The sequence below is a fragment of the Anabrus simplex genome, chromosome 2 (genome assembly GCF_040414725.1).
Source record: "Anabrus simplex isolate iqAnaSimp1 chromosome 2, ASM4041472v1, whole genome shotgun sequence".
Lineage (NCBI taxonomy): Eukaryota > Metazoa > Arthropoda > Insecta > Orthoptera > Tettigoniidae > Anabrus > Anabrus simplex.
Genome location: NC_090266.1, coordinates 599742691 through 599759346, shown reverse-complemented (window position 1 = coordinate 599759346; position 16656 = coordinate 599742691). Strand labels below are relative to the sequence as shown.

Genomic DNA, 16656 nt, shown 5'->3' with positions numbered 1-16656 from the left:
CTCCGTGATACCAATTAATTACAGTACTTAATGTAGGTTTAAAAATAAAAATACTAAAAATAATACATTTCTGAACTTAATACAAAGATTACTCCCATATACAAGGCTCTTCAGGAAAGTTGTCCACCTCAAATAACTCGTGAACGGTTAAAGATATTGACATTTTGTTTTAACTTTCAGTAATGGTACCAAAGGGCTAATAATCGGACTTAAATTAAGTACTGTGTCATGACGTTAATATTTTCTGGGATCATGGTACTAACTTAGCTGTCTTATAAACGGCACCACACTATTTTGTACACATAGTCTTACATCTACAAATATTACAAATTCAGCACTGCGATTATTTTGAAAATCGGACTAGTACTTCTCGAAAAAATATTATGCATTCAAACATGCCTCATTTGCCAGCTAAGGACTAATCTGTTCGATTCTGTTCGAAACGTGAGCTAGCTATAGACATAGAGTTGCTAGACATGTATTCTCTCTACTGTGCTCATAAATACACTGTGATAAAATGTATGCTTTAAAAACTTTAAAATCGCCGTAGGTAACTGGTACCGGGCGAGCTGGCCATGCGGTTAGAGTCGCGCAGCTGTGAGCTTGCATCCGGGCGATAGTGGGTTCGAATCCCCCTGTCGGCAGGCCTGAAGATGGTTTTCCGTGGTTTCCCATTTTCACACCAAGCAAATGTTATGGCTGTACCTAAATTAAAGTCACTGCCCCTTACTTCCCACTTCTAGGCCTTCCCTATCCCATCGTCGCCATAAGACCTATCTGCGACGTAAAGCAAAAAGAAGAAAAATAAAGGTAACTAGTAAATGAAAAACGGATACCTTGAGCTACAGCGGATAACATAGCCCAGTGAGCGTGATCCAAAGTACACAACTTAAACTATATTTTGTCACAGCTACTTCTATGACAGCGTATCTGATATATCTGTGACAAAGTAACAGGCTGTGATTTATCGACCATCTCTAATTGACTGTCTTCATGACAAGTTGGTGAGCCGGAAGGGTCCAGAGGCAAGACCGACTCCAATCCTCAGACCGTAATATTAAAAAAACATGGCGGCCGAAGTAGCCGGATTGCTGGTGTTGGCTAACACGAAAATATCACGTACATATTATATAAACAGCGGTAATTTAACATGATAAATGTAACATCATACGCAAAATCACGTTTACACGTATGAAAACGCTTCGCCAACAAGTACGCACCACATATAATCAACTAGAATCACATATATTATACTAGAAAAGAGCCCAACAAGGTGATTATTTAGAAATTTCAATTCGTCAAATAACGTTTTCTCTTAGATTTCACTACGCTGGGTAGATGAAAATACACTATAAAACTGTTAAAATGATATTTCTAACATCATTTTGAATGTTCCAAAATAAATCAAGGTGCGTTATTCCTCGATTTATTCGCTCTGATGAGAACTGTGAAACATAATTTGTTACTTTAGTTTTGAAGTGGTGGACAGTTTCTTAAATTCAGTATCCAATGAATGGGAAGTACACCCGAAATAATAATGTTATTGGCTTTACGTCCCTCTAACTACACTTTTTACGGTTTTCGGAGACGTCGAAGTGCCGAAATTTAGTCCTGCAGTAGTTCTTTTACGTGCCAGTAAATATACCGACACAAGGCTGACGTATTTGAGCACCTTCAAATACCACCGGACTGAGCCAGGATCGAATCTGCCAACTTGGGGTCAGAAGGCCAGCGCCTTAACCGTCGGAGTCACTCAGCCCAATTACACCGGAAATGATTATGTTAACCCAATGAACGGGCCTGGTAATGTTAACATAATGTTGACACATGGCATAACAGCACTTCACACAATGACAGTAACGTCAGTAATGAAACGTTCAGACACTAAAGATATAATAGTTTTTTACACATTAAAGAACATGAGTGCAAAAACTCTATTGACTAAAGATTTATATTAAACCACATGGACGAGCTTCAGTTCAGCGCTGTCTGCTTGATAACAGATAACCACAGCATGAATCTGAAGGTGTTGGTAGTGTAAAACCCTACGTTACAAACCCAGATAATCCCTCAAGTCACTATATCTTCTGTGTAACAGTATACAGATTGCTCCATCTGTCACACTTATAATGATTCCAAGATCCTGGCAAACATTTCCGCAGGCAAAGCACAGATTATTGTAAAATACACTTGCATCTAAATCACTCGACATTTTGAAGCACATAGACACTGACGGAATAACACTATATCAGTTATATTCTATCTAAATTAATATTTTTCGAGGAACATGAATAGTTTGAAAGTTGAGAAGTGGCTTCCCTAATCCCCGACTTATTCTCAAAATGATGTACCGTATGCGCGCTACAGTTTTATAATGGACTTCAAAATTATCACGATGTATATTCCTAATCCATTTCTCTCAATGTTATATTCCGTAGAAAACTTAATAATAGTTGTATGAGAGGCATTGCCATAGTTAGACTAAAACCCGGTCCACTTAGTGCACTCATGTTCTTTAATGGGTAAAAACACGATCAAAACAAGCACATTCTCACATTACTGTGTATAATTACAGATCCTATGTGTCCACTGACTCATATAAATACACTCGCACACTTATATTCTACAAAGAAACTAACATTTATCGCCAACTTTCATAAAATTACACCGACTACATACGATAACAACAAACAAAAACAAACCCACATTTCCAACAATTCCGGCCACTCGATTCACCATCTTTGAACGATCGAGAGTAGCATTAAGGTCTGAGGATTGGAGTCGGTCTTGCCAGAGGATTGGTAGTTGACAGGCACACCTTCGTGTCAAGTCGATCCAACTTCCAGTATTGCCAATATCACATAATTTCCGTCAGAAATGACGCAATTTCAACGTAGATGGCGTAAAGATCGATGATGGAATTTCTGGCGGAAGTGATTGCGAATTAAATCACGCTTTGCATAACCCTTAGAAATAGGCTTAAAACTAACGTAGTTAATTCAATCCTCACTATGCGTGCTGGTCTTAAGCCTGTGAGAAAATGTCACGATTACGGCCTACCAGACAATTTTCTCAAGCAAGTTGCTACGATAGTAACATGCTGCAGAGTAGGCTAACCCGGCCTCTCAACTGAAGAACTAGAAGCGGTTTATAATGATATGGATGAATTATTATTTTAATCGACATCGGCAAGAAAAGATGTCTAAATTTCTGTTTTTATTTTTCTATAGAAACCGTTAGGAGGTAGGCCTTATTTGATTAACGTTTCTGCGTGTTGGCATGACGGGGAAACATTACTAGTTGGCAACACTGCCAACCTCCAGACAGAGTCACTCCGATTTAGGGGCTAATGGAGTAGAGTTGTATCGTTCGTTTTATTATTACTGATTAATTGTGAAAACCTATTGAGTTATTGGGTCATTGTAATCACGAAACTTAACCGACAGTTAAACATCTTCGTGGTAATATGAATTTCAGTTAATTTCACTAAATACCAAAGTAGTACGTATTTAAAAATTTCTGAAGATATCTTCCTGGGAAACTTTACGAGAGTTCGATGTTTTGCTAGGTCCTATCCACTCCTACATCTAAGAAGGAAGGAGCAAAACGGAATGCTTGCAAATTGAATTTAAATACTTGATTCTTTTGTTTAATATTTCCTCTTTATTTCTCTTCTTTCGAATCAGAAATCGTGGTCGTTACAGGAATGCTCGTCCCCAAGGGATTAAATTTCTTTGATAATTATCCGTACATTATGCAAAATGGAAGAGCATTTGAATCACTGAGAGTGACTTCTGGATATTATAAAATTCTGACGAAATTTCAGTCCCTTTTAATTTTCATAATCACTATTAAGTTCTTTTTAATTAAAGAGGGCTCTGTAAAGAACCTTGGTACGACTTGCCGCTCTTGTCGCAGTGCTCTTAGCTGCAGCATTTCCGTCTGTGTTGCTTATACTCTCCCATTTTAATCTTCCCGTCATTATTATTTAATGGTGCACAACGGCGTACAAAGTACTTCGCTAACTTAATGAAATCACCGCTAGAGGCTCTCATTTCGGGTTTCTTTAATCGGTACTATCATGAGCTTCAGTGAAGATTTACCACTAAGGCAAGGGAGCTTCTTTCTCCGTCAAAACTTTAAAGCCTAGATCCCATTATTCATTTCCAAATACTGCGAGATCCTTAAATATATTTTGTAGGAGATTACTTTCGTGCGGTTAAGACAGTGGCATACAGCATAAATGCTATGGATTATTTATTATTATTATTATTATTATTATTATTATTATTATTATTATTATTATTATTATTATTATTATTATTATTCCGGGATTTAAATTTAAAACTTTAAAATTCAAAATGTTATTTTTTCCCTTGTTTTTTTTCTTTTCATGTTTTAAACTTTGTTAGACAATAATAAATAACAATTTGATATACATAAGGGGAGCTCTAAAGCTCTAGAAACAACAGTTATTTGACGTTTAAGAGTAATCAGTTACCTTAAAGAGAAGAGTTAGGTAGCTCAACATTTAAACTTTCCAAGAGCACTATTGCTCCAATCAATTAAAAGTCAGGAGACTGGGCTCCAAAATTTACAACATGAGAAAGAGCGTGTTTGCTCCACACAATTACTCTCTAGGAGACTACTCTCCAAAATTCACAAGACTCCAGCCTTTCAAGGGTACAAGTCAACTTTTACATTAGGTTAACAACAACCAATTTCCGCTGTCTTATTCTCTCGACAGTCTAAGTTACATTTAAATAGTTAAACATCAACAGAAGCAATAAATGCCTATAATACATGGCCCTAGTAAAAAAAAAAAGTTGTTGGCCGAAAATAAAAATGTTATGAGGCGAACTCTTGCACTCCTTTGAAACTCACTAGAACATCATTAGAACCGTATCTGGGCTTGTGGCCCGATGCTACAGAGGCTAAGCCTATACTACAGAGGTGACTACATGGAAAGACAATTTTAAATGCCAAGAAGGGATAAATTTTAAAGATTACGAAATCCTAGTCACCTCAAGACCAAGTTGAAGGGGAATACATGAGGGTTTACACTTAAGTTTAATATGCTGAAGACAGAGCTCGACAGCTGCAGTCGCTTAAGCGCGACAGTATCCAGTATTCGGGAGATAGTAGGTTCGAACCCCACTGTCGGCAGCCCTGAATATGGTTTTCGTGGTTTCCCATTTTCACACCAGGCAAATGCTGGGGCTGTACCTTAATCAAGGCCACGGCCGCTTCATTCCCACTCCTAGGCCTTTCCTGTCCCATCGTCTCCATAAGACCTATCTGTGTCGAAGCGACGTAAAGCAACTAGCAAGAAAAATGCTAAAGAATTTCTTCATCGTAGACTCTATAGAGAAAGAGTCAGTTCTGCTAGTTTCATGAGTTTCGTGTTAAGAAAATCACTGAAACCTTCAAGCGTAGCGCAATGATATTGTAGCTATCGAGGCTCTCGATCATACATATTCTATGTTACATGACTACTTTCCGAGAACGGCAAGCGATATTATGTGTTGAGAACTATTATCTATCAATCTATTCAGTTCACATCCGTTAGTGATCAACTTCTTATGGTGTTATGTACTTGATATAATTTCAACTTCCTTCCGTTCCGAGGATAAGTAGCTCGGTATTCAAGAACAGAAATTTCACAAATTTTCAGATCATAATTTCTTGGTTAAACAATGGTAGATTGTTTGACTCATGCAACCAAGCTCGAGGCCTCGATATCGACCGGCGTAGTCGATTCTTGAAGAGCAGGTAAAATTCTTTCCACTCCATGTCATTGTCGTTGGTGCATAAAATACCCTTGGTTGCGTACGCAGTGTCATGCGACAAAATTATTTCAGCCATTTGAACTGTCCACAATAGCCTGCTTTGTTAGACAGTATCGAGGTGATGTCAATTGCCTCCAAGAAATTTATTTACCTTTTTGAAAGTGAGTAAATTGCCAACGGGGTACTAGAAGTATGGTACGTAAAAACGACGTCAAATCTTCAAACCCGTCACTGAATGCATCTCACACACGCCGAAATGACGTCGTGACGGGCGACTTTTCAACATTCGTACACGATCGTATACTCGTACATTATTCAGGATGTAAATCATTCTATAGAAAACTTAACAATCTCCTCAACGCCAGTCATCCAAATGTTTATACTTCATTGATCTTCTTGAATACATTCAGAGCGACACCAATGTGCCGCTTAGAAGCCTGGGCAAAAGGAAAACAAACTCTTATTTACACAAGGAAATATTTTTACAAAATGAATTATTTGCAGTTCATCAAGAACGCATTTTTCGAGATCCGTGTATAGCTTTTTTAAATTTCTGCCTTTAAAAAGGTCAGTATTTAATGTTTTGAGTATATTTTGAGTTCTCTGACGAAGTTTGTCTAACTGAATTTCACCAATATTATAATCACATTAATCACCATTTTAACCATACCACTAATTTGTGCAAATAATGAACGTAAGAATATGTTACTGAGAATCGTAAGTCTGCCAATGGGAAGGAAAAAAATGACCGGGCGAGTTGGCCGTGTAGTTAGGAGCGTGCAGCTGTGAGCTTGCATCCGGGAGATAGTGGGTTCGAATCCTCTGTCGGCAGCCCTGAAGATGGTTTTCCGTGGTTTCCTATTTTCACACCAGGCAAATGCTGGGGCTGTACCTTAATTAAGGCCACGGCCGCTTCCTTACCATTCCTAGGCGTTTCCTATCCCATTATCGTCATATGACCTATCTGTGTCGATGCGACATAAAGCAAAATAGCAACAAAAAAGGAAAATGTGGTTAATTGGCGTATTTATGAACGGGAAGCACGTTCGCTCTCTCAGGTCAAGAAAAGGCAATTTATATTCCTTAAGTCATGTATATACGAGGCAATTTACGTCATTTTGGACCTACGGAGGCAATTTACCGTCTTCGATAGTACCGGAGTGTCACCACTTCACAGGGTTTGCAAGAGGTACATGATACCGATTATTATTATTATTATTATTATTATTATTATTATTATTATTATTATTATTATTATTATTATTTACTTCTCTCTCACACGTTGATATAATACAGAATAAAACCTGTAAATTTACTCACTTATTAATGCCTTGTTCACAGATTATGCCTTGTAATTTGTATGCGATGGTAGATTTAAAGTTGTTTGATAATATTTTTCAAGTGTTTAATTCGTCTGGATTGCGTGATGAATACTATTATTCATTACATGCCATAACAACAGTAAGATGGTAGTTTCTCAATACAGTATTAACACAACCATATGTATGATTCTCCTTGCACCGGGCGAGTTGGCCGTGCGGTCAAGGGCACGCGGCTGTGAGCTTGCATCTGGGAAATAGTGGGTTAGAATCCCACTGTCGGCAGCCCTGAATATGGTTTTCCGTGGTTTCCCATTTTCACACCAGGCAAATGCTGGGGCTGTACCTTACTTAAGGCTACGGCCGCTTCCTTCCCACTCCTAGCCCTTTCCTATTCCATCGTCGCCATAAGACCTATCTGTGTCGGTGCGACGTAAAGCAACTAGAAAAAAAAATAGATTCTCCTTGAAACCACATGAGTAACACAGCCAACCTTTTCGATGGAGAGCACTTAGAGTATCCTCTCGTTTCTTTCCTTCGATAAATTTACATACAAGGGAAAAAGGAGCCCTTTCACCGATCATGGTAAATCCTGCTGTAATGGCAACTAACTTACACTGATTACCAGAACATTATGACCACCTACCTAATAGCCGGTATAACGGTACGGATAACAGTGGCGACGCATCATGGCATGGAAGCAATGAGGCCTTGGTAGGCGGCTGGCGGGGGTTGGCACCACATCTGCACACACCAGTCACGTAATTACCGTAAATTCTGGGGAGCGACGCGATGAGCTCTGACGCCACATTCAATCACATCTCAGAATTGTCTTCGATCGGGTTAATATCTGGTGAATTGGGAGACCAACACATCGATTGCAACTCGCCACCGTGTTCCTCGAACCACTCCATCACACTCCTGGCCTTGTGACATAGCGCATTTTCTTGTTTAAAAATGCCATTGCCGTTGGGAAACATGTTCGTCATGAAGGGGTATGTGGTCTGCAACCAGTGTAAGGTACTTCTCGGCCACCATGGTGCCTTGCACGAGCTCCACTGGACCCATGCATGCCCATGTGAATGTTCCACGGAGGATAATTGAGCCGCCGCCAGCTTGCCTCCGTCCGGCAATACAGGTATCAAGGAGCTGTTCCCTGTGAAGGCGACGGATTCGAATCCTCACATCGGCATGATGAAAAAGGTATCGGGATTCATCAGACCATGTAACGCTCTGCCACCGCGCCAAAGTCCAATGACGATGGCCACGTGCCCATTGCAGTCGTAGTAGCTAATATCGTGGTGTTAACATTGGCACATGCATGGGTCGTCGGCTGCGGAGGTTCATCCTTAGGAGTGTACGGTACACTGTGCGTTCAGACACACTTATGTTCTGTCTGATGTTAGTTCCGCCACAGTTCGCCGCCTGTCCTGTTTTACCAATCTGCCCAGCCTACGACGTCCGATATCTGTCATGAGGGATGGCCGCCCAACCCCTCGACGTTTGGACGTAGTTTCACCTTGGTTTCGCCACTTGTTGAGGATATTCACTACAGCACTCCTAGAACACCCGACAAGCCGTGCAGTTTCTGAAATGCTCGTGCCGAGCCTCTGGGCCATCTCAAACTGCCCTCGGTCAAACTCAGACACATCGCGCGCCTTCTCCATTCTACACACGGACGTCACGCTCACTGATACTACATGCACCGTGCGTGGGTCTGACTAGAAATCATTCCTCGTCAGGTGACGCTGCTGTCGCCAGGACAGATTTACGTATATCAATAATGTTGTGATCAGTGTACATCTTAAGCAGTTTGAGGCATCCCCTTAGAACTTTCAATGCTGAACATGTATACAACCAATAACCATTCAACTGGGTCCATAAATGTGCCATTTACTAATTATGTCATTACATCGTGCCCTTGACACATTCTCATGCTAAACCAACATCCTAACCATAGACATAACCAAGAGTCGTCCTTGTCTTTGTAACATTATTGTATAGAAAAGCAACAAACCAAACAAATCTATCTCCATATGGACCATGAAAGCCTTTGGAAAATTAAAGTGGAAGACAAAGGCTATACCTGGCCGCCTTTGCCTCTAGACATTAGCCAGTTACTCAATTTTTTGTGTACTCTGAGTGAGCTTCAGGGCCATGTCCTTATCCAGAAGAGGAAAACTCGTTTCGGAATGATTCGACTTCCTGACTGGAATCGAACCCATGTCCTTCCGAGTGAACTAATCACGCGTTCACCACTTTGGTAATGCATTCCATTTATTTATTCATGTGACATTGTTATAGAGGTCGATATAATAGCAAGCATGGTACGGTCAACCATTCAATGAGAAGGAATATTTCTCTTAACGTCAAACTGATTTTGGCAGGTAGGCTATATGTCATATTATACCGAAGAATTTTCTTTCCGATCATAAATATTCCACAAAATCTTTTGGAGAATAATATGTTATTAATAATTAAACGCTGATTTAGGGATATTGAGCTGTTTTGTGCCTCTGTATTTACTAATTGCTTTTATTGCGGTCCTGTCCTATATTATCCTTTAGAAGACCCCAGTTTCACATTTCATTAATGCCAGGCCTTCTGAGCTCAAGTTGGCAGGTGCAATCCTGACTCTGCCCGATGGTATTTGAGGATGCTCAAATACGTCAGTTTATTGTCAGTAGATTGAGGTATCCCTCTTAGAACTTTCAATGCTGAACTTGTATAAGATAAATAACCCTTCAACTGGGTCCATAAGTGTCCCATTCACTGATTATATCATTAAATCAAAATTCCTGCATCTCAGGGTATCTGAAAACAGTAAAAGTAGCCAGTGGGACGACAAACCATTATTATTATTATTATTATTATTATTATTATTATTATTATTATCATATTCGTTAAGGAACATTATGAAACGGAGAAGTGGCTACAGGTGTGCTCTTAAGTAGGCCAAGGACACATGCAGTTAATCCAAGTTGAACTTTCGGAAGTTGCATCTTCCAGTCGCCACGGAGTTTTGTGATTTTGGTGAACTGGTGACAATGGAACGTCTACATGGCTATGTTCTGTGCCCATCAGCACAAACAGTAAAGGACTTCGTGTTAAATACAAGAAACGCACTTTAAGTGGCTAGTCTTAGCATGATGGTTTGTACTGTTCCAATTATAGTCAAGTTATTTCAAGATACATTGGTACTTCTGGATAAAATGTATGTATTATACCCATTTCATACCCTTAAAGCACCTGGCTAGTTCCTCACAGTGGGGACCGTCCGAACGGGCCCTCCAAAATAAACTCTAAATAACCATGGGGAGGATAAAAAGGTACATAACTACAAATGAGAACAGTAATGTGAAAGAAGATATTTATTTGCTAAAGCAAAGTCAAAAGCAAAATTAAAACGAGCGAACGAAAGGTAAAGAATGACACTCCAAAAGAGTGAATAAAACAATGCTGGAGTCCCATCACTCAAAAGGACACGTTATTGTTAATTAGTAAGCTGGGTGCGTTATTTTGTTGGTTGGGTATCAGGGAAATCATCTCCGCTTGGTCCACGGTCCTTTTCTTTTATGGACAAGGAAGGATCTAGGTTCACATTTCTCGTTGTTTCTGTTCATCGCTAGCGACTACAGAGAGATACTAGAAGGAGACCGGCACCACTAACTACGAGCTCCTCCTTGTTGAGTGAACGCCTAAGCGGAGACCAATAGCCCGGCTCTGACTTTACTGTTAAGGCCACCACACACAGAAATCTAAGCAAAGTTACGCTAGCCTATACCACGTAACAAAACAAAATATCACTCCAATGAGGTTACAAGGAATGGCACCACAGACTCTACGCTAACCTAAGCAAAGCCAAGCTAATTTTTTTCGGGGGGGGAGGGGGCCGATGCCCGCTCCCCCCGCGTGAGCATCGACTTAATCTACGTGGCCTCCGACATGCTATTAGTTCTAAGAAGAGAATGATAGCAGGGATGAGTGGAAGTGTGATACTACAAGAGTATCTGCTTTTCCCCATGCTCAGCATGTTACCAGGCCAGATATGTTGGTGGGTATCAATAGTGGTGTAATCGGGTAATAAGGCTCAGGACAAAACCACATGGGCGGAAATAGAAAGATGCCTACATGTAAAACCTGACAGAGATAGCACATGCATGGATGTGGTTGTGGAGAGGTCCAGGTAATTGCGTTAGTTGTGGATAGGTATCATGCACAAGTCATAAGCCTATTCTTCGCCAGTCCAGTTATTCACGGGATCAGTCCTTCTGGGCACTGCTGTGGCTAGCGCGGGCCTTGCCGGTTGCCGAGCCATGCGGCAATAGCCACTAGGGCCTGTTGCACAGCCCGACTCCCTTGAGGTCCCACGTACCCAGTCTTCAATCCCGGAGAATGAGGCCAAGCCCGCCTGGGCGGGGGCCTCCTGGATGGGGGTGGGTCATGACGCCGGGTCTCCCTCTCTGCCCGCGCCATGGCCCGGTATACAGGGCAACTGCGATGGGAGGCCGGGTGGCCCCCCGGCAGTTGGCGCACACCGGCGCCTACATAAGTGTAGCGCAGGCCGTGTAATGATGATCACCACCTCAGCGGTTGCATCTCACTTGGAGTCCACAGCTGACCTGACGGTGGGCCCCACCTCAGACAGCGGAAACATTGCAAGAGCTGTTGAGAGGGACGTTTCAATCTCACCCGACTGCCGCTACCCGCTGAGGTCCTCTCTTGATTGGCTCCTAGTTCGACTGCTGTCCTGGGAGCAGTCCGGGGTTGCGGCTGGGCGGCATTCTCCTGACGGTCCGGCATGGTCTTCTTCTTTCGTCTGGTCCTGGGGTGGCCTCTCCTTCCCGGGTGTCTTCTCGGCAGGGGAAAAAGGCCTCGTCCTGGTGGCCCTCCTCCCGGCCTGGTGACCTCGGGGTAGCGGGTAGCTCCACTGCGTCGCCGTCTTCTCCCCCTCCTGGCTGGCGGTGGTGACATCGGTCGATGCTAACAATCGGCTGCGTTTCCTGTCCTGAAGGGCACACATCCACGTCTGCAGCTCGACAGACACATTGGCAGGCTGGGCCTAGATAGCAGCCTCCGAACGCCAGGGGGCGTCCTCCTCCACTGCTGTGCTGCCGTCCGCCGTCAGGGGCACTCTCCTGGATTGCGCCCGGGTGACAGGCCCTTCCTTGTGGGCTTGGGTCTGCGTCCACTTCACCCTGGCTGGTAGTCGACGTTCCTGGTTGGCACCCTTGCTGGTCTGCGTGTACTTCGAAGTACAACTTTCCAGCTGGTGGCACGCCGTCGCGGCGCTTGTGGGCACCTCCATCGTCCTCTGCCCTCGGCTCCGTCTGGGTGGCTGCCTCCTGGCTGCCGGTGACGTCCAGCTGTTCCCTGAGTCCCGGAAGCCGTACAACCTGGAAGTATTGGGACGCTACACTCTCGTAGGCTCGGAGGCGGTTTGCGTCCTTAGGGCGGATGACTAACGTCCAACCGGGGATCACCTCGCCGATGAGCTGGATGTCCGGCCCCACATCGCTGTAAGGAGATCGATTATGAAAAACGTCTCACTGTAGTCGTGCTGTCCCCACCGGTTGTACACCATCAGCGCCGGGAGCCTAAGGTCTGGCGGGGTCACCAGGCTCAGCCTCGCTTGGAACTCCTCTGTGGTTGCCCTGTAGTTGAAATCGCCTGGTCGTGCTGGTATGGATAGCTGCTCCATCCTGGTCCTCCTGATAAAAAAACCAGAAAGAGAGATAGCACTAAAATTGCTTCCTGACAATGCTCACTGCGTACTTAGAAGTACACACAGCAGACAATGCTCTTTCCGAAGTGTACAAACAAGTACAGTTGCCTGACTAGCACTTAGAAAGTACAGATCGCCTGGCGAGGAGAGGGAGAACGGAGCGAGAGGCACGTACGTGTTCTCGCTACCACAGTCAAGCTCGTCCTCCCCAAACTAAATGCCACGGTGGCGATTTTTATAGCTGTAGCTCGCTTTGCGCATGAGCACGATCACTCCTTGGCCCAGCATCTACCAATCAGTCGTTTCATATGTGTGGCTTTCGTGAATTACCTCAGTACAGTAGCTAGTATATTGCTTAATTGCTTTTGTGTTTGTTATTTATCATAGAAGGCAGACGAAAGGAAGAAAGATTGATTCAAGAAGTACAAAACTACACTTGTCTGTCAAATTATTAAAGATAACCATGAAAGACAACTGTTGGCAAGAAATAAATGAATCTCCGGAAATTGATTTTACGTATCATTTACTGCTTTTACATACATTTTTACCCTACGTTCTATAACTTGGGTACTTCATATTACTTTTCTTAATATCATTCTTATTAATAGAGGGAAGCTCATGAAACTGTTCCTGATTAAGATGAAAATAATTTTAATTCATTTCCAGGCAATGCTTGCATCAAATGATGGGATTCGCCATGAATTATTCACTTCCAATGTCACGTATAGAAAATCTTCTCCTCTTTCTGTTTCTTTCCCTTTCTTCATCCTTCCACTACAGCGGCCAATAAAAAAGGCTCCTCTTCAGTTAATCAGCAATCTTTAAACGGTTGCCTATCGTAGTTTAGCTTAGCGATTTATTCGTGATATAGCACAACATCGCTTGGCATTACTTACCATAGCGTAGCTTAGCGTAGCCTATCTTAGCTTTCTGCGTCTGGTGGTATTTAGTGGACGGGGCCAGAGCAGCTCGCTACACTAGGATCTTAATTGGAATGGTCAACCCATGCCACATTCATTATGTAGAGAAAGGAAAATCGGCGCAAAAATGTACTACTACCCCGAGCAATACAGGTTTCAATAACACACATAACACAAACATTGCACTGAAGTGAGTCCCTATGCAGTTTTCTCAAAAAGGCACTGATTCTAAGCCATGATTGCGCTCATGGTATGAAATGTCGTATGGCTTTTAGTGCCGGGATATCCCAGGACGGGTTCGGCTCGCCAGGTGCAGGTCTTTCTATTTGACTCCCGTAGGCGACCTGCGCGTCGTGATGAGGATGAAATGATGATGAAGACAACACATACACCCAGCCCCCGTGCCATTGGAATTAACCAATTAAGGTTAAAATCCCCGACCCGGCCGGGAATCGAACCCGGGACCCTCTGAACCGAAGGCCAGTATGCTGACCGTTCAGCCAACGAGTCGGACGCGCTCATGGTAGTACAACGGGATGAGCCCGCAAACACATGGTTGAGACGGGGCTCATTAACAACAAGAAAAATACAAACAAATAACACAGAATGGAATGGTACAAAATAACACACAAAACAGCACATAGCTATCTGAGAGAAATGGCAAACAAGGTAAAAATGTAGTTCCTCTCCAAAGAAGCAGATGGTAGTCGAACTCATCCTGTTCCCACGACTTCACAACCTGTAAATCCTATTAATCCAAGCTGAGGCTGTACGTTTGGATAACCTAGTACTTTCATCGATTTTTCTTATGGCAATGGGTAACTGCATATTGATAATATTACTGTAAGTAAACTCGTGTCCTCATCCCGTGGTGCAGCTCTTTTCAGACACACTCCCAATGGAGGTGAATTGCATGTGCCATTTCAACCACATACCAGCCCTCTTGCATTCTTACAATTCTGGTAGTATCAGGAATCGAACCCGGGCCTCCGACGACGGCAGCTAATAACACTAACCGGTACGCTACAGAGGCGGACGCTGCATGTAGATAACTGTGACCCTGTTCAGCTCAGTTATTTTTTCAGGAGCAAACGGCCCTTTTCACTTCGCCCGGTCTTTTAAATTACCTGCTGCGATCTAGCAAGTCAAGTCGAACGGCCCCCTTTTCTTCATAATACTCAGCATTGTTCTTAATTCTCCCACTTAACTAATTTCTCAGGTATTGTACCTACTAGTCTAATTATACGCGGCTAAAAGTATTCATAATATCCTTTCTCATTATCTCTTTAAATACCATCGTTCTCTAATTCACAAATATCTCATTATGCAGTTATTTCTACTACTTACAAACCGGGCGAGTTGGCCGTGCGGTTAGGAGCGCGCAGCTGTGAGCTCGCATCCGGGAGGTGGTGAGTTCGAATCCCACTGTCGGCAGCCCTGAAGATGGTTTTCCGTGGTTTCCCATTTTCACACCAGGCAAATGCTGGGGCTGTACTTTAATTAAGGCCACGGCCGCTTCCTTCCCATTCCTAGGCCTTTCCCGTCCCATTGTCGCCATAAGACCTATCTGTGCCGGTGCGACATAAAGCAAAATAGCAAAAAAAAACTACTTACAAAGCTCTAGACCTCACCGCATTCCCCACAAATTCACGGAATATGTCACCAAGGAAAACACGAGCCAATGCACTTAGTAGAAGAACAAATTTACCATAAAACCCAGCTGGTTTCATCTCAGAATATTCATGTTAAATGTCGAGTTCGATGTACTGATTATGGCATGGGTTCCCAGCCTGGGGGTAATTACCCCTACAGGGGTTAAGCAGCTATCCTGCGGGGGTAAAACAGCTATTCCACGTGGGGTAATAATGCTGGTAATTTTTGGTATGTAGATAATAGAATGACATATCAGCACCACGTGGCTTGCGCTCTCTGGCGCTGCTTGTACACTAATAAAAAACGTAGCGATGTGCGTGTAGGTAGATAGCCTCTCGGTGTGTTCTATCGCCGTGCCCGCTTTCTCGCATGAGAAGGAGAGGTACGAGGGCACAAGGAGACGGACGAGGACGACTCAGTTTGAATTTACTCGAGTACTAACTTGCACGTTTCGTTTGTTTTGCATTGTACGTAGTATCAAGCTGTACAAGTGTACTAACTGTTCTACAAGATCCAACGCCCCGTTCTAAATTATCTTTGTATTACTTTGTAGGTAAGTACCAGCAATAATATTTTTCACTTCTTTTGATGTGGTTTATCAATATCGTTATTAGTAAACCAATTATTTGGCATCACGGGGTTATTTTCATGCAATATAGTGAACGACAAAATAAAAGTCGTTAGCCAGTAGCAAGTAGTTAATGTATTTTTCTATTGCCCGTTCATTTCGTAACAGTGTTGAACGATTGTTTTAGATGACATGGATTCTACGTCCATAAAAAAGCGTTCGTATAAAGAAACATTCTGCAATGGGGTGTCACGAATATTGTTGACTGGAATATATATATAAAATCCTCAGTGTGTTATATGTAATAAAGTTCTTAGTGCAGAGAGCATGAAACCGAATAAATTAAAAGAACATTTCGTGAACGTTCACAAGGAGTTTGCAGATAAAGGCTTTGGTTTTTTAAGAGAAAAGAGAGTGTTCTGAAACCTTTGAGACTGGATTTCACAGGAAATGTACAAAAGGCAACTGAATCGTGTCTTCAAGCTTCGTATCAAATTGCTTATCGCATTGGTATGAACAAAAAACCTCACCCTATAGGAGAGGAACTCATCAAACCTTGTTTGTGCCATGCGGTGTCGCTTGTTATTTGTGAACAACACATGGCTAAGGTTAATCAAATATCACTCTTCAATACAACAGTTCAAAATCGTATTTTAGATTTGAGTAAAGACATTTTGGCAAC

At 42.6% G+C, this 16656-nt stretch overlaps 1 protein-coding gene across 4 annotated transcripts in view; it reads left to right on the top strand.

Annotated features, from left to right (window-relative positions):
• The window catches only part of P5CS (Delta[1]-pyrroline-5-carboxylate synthase), a 313009-nt gene that overhangs the window by 105867 nt on the left and 190486 nt on the right, over positions 1–16656 (top strand). The window lies entirely within an intron of this gene.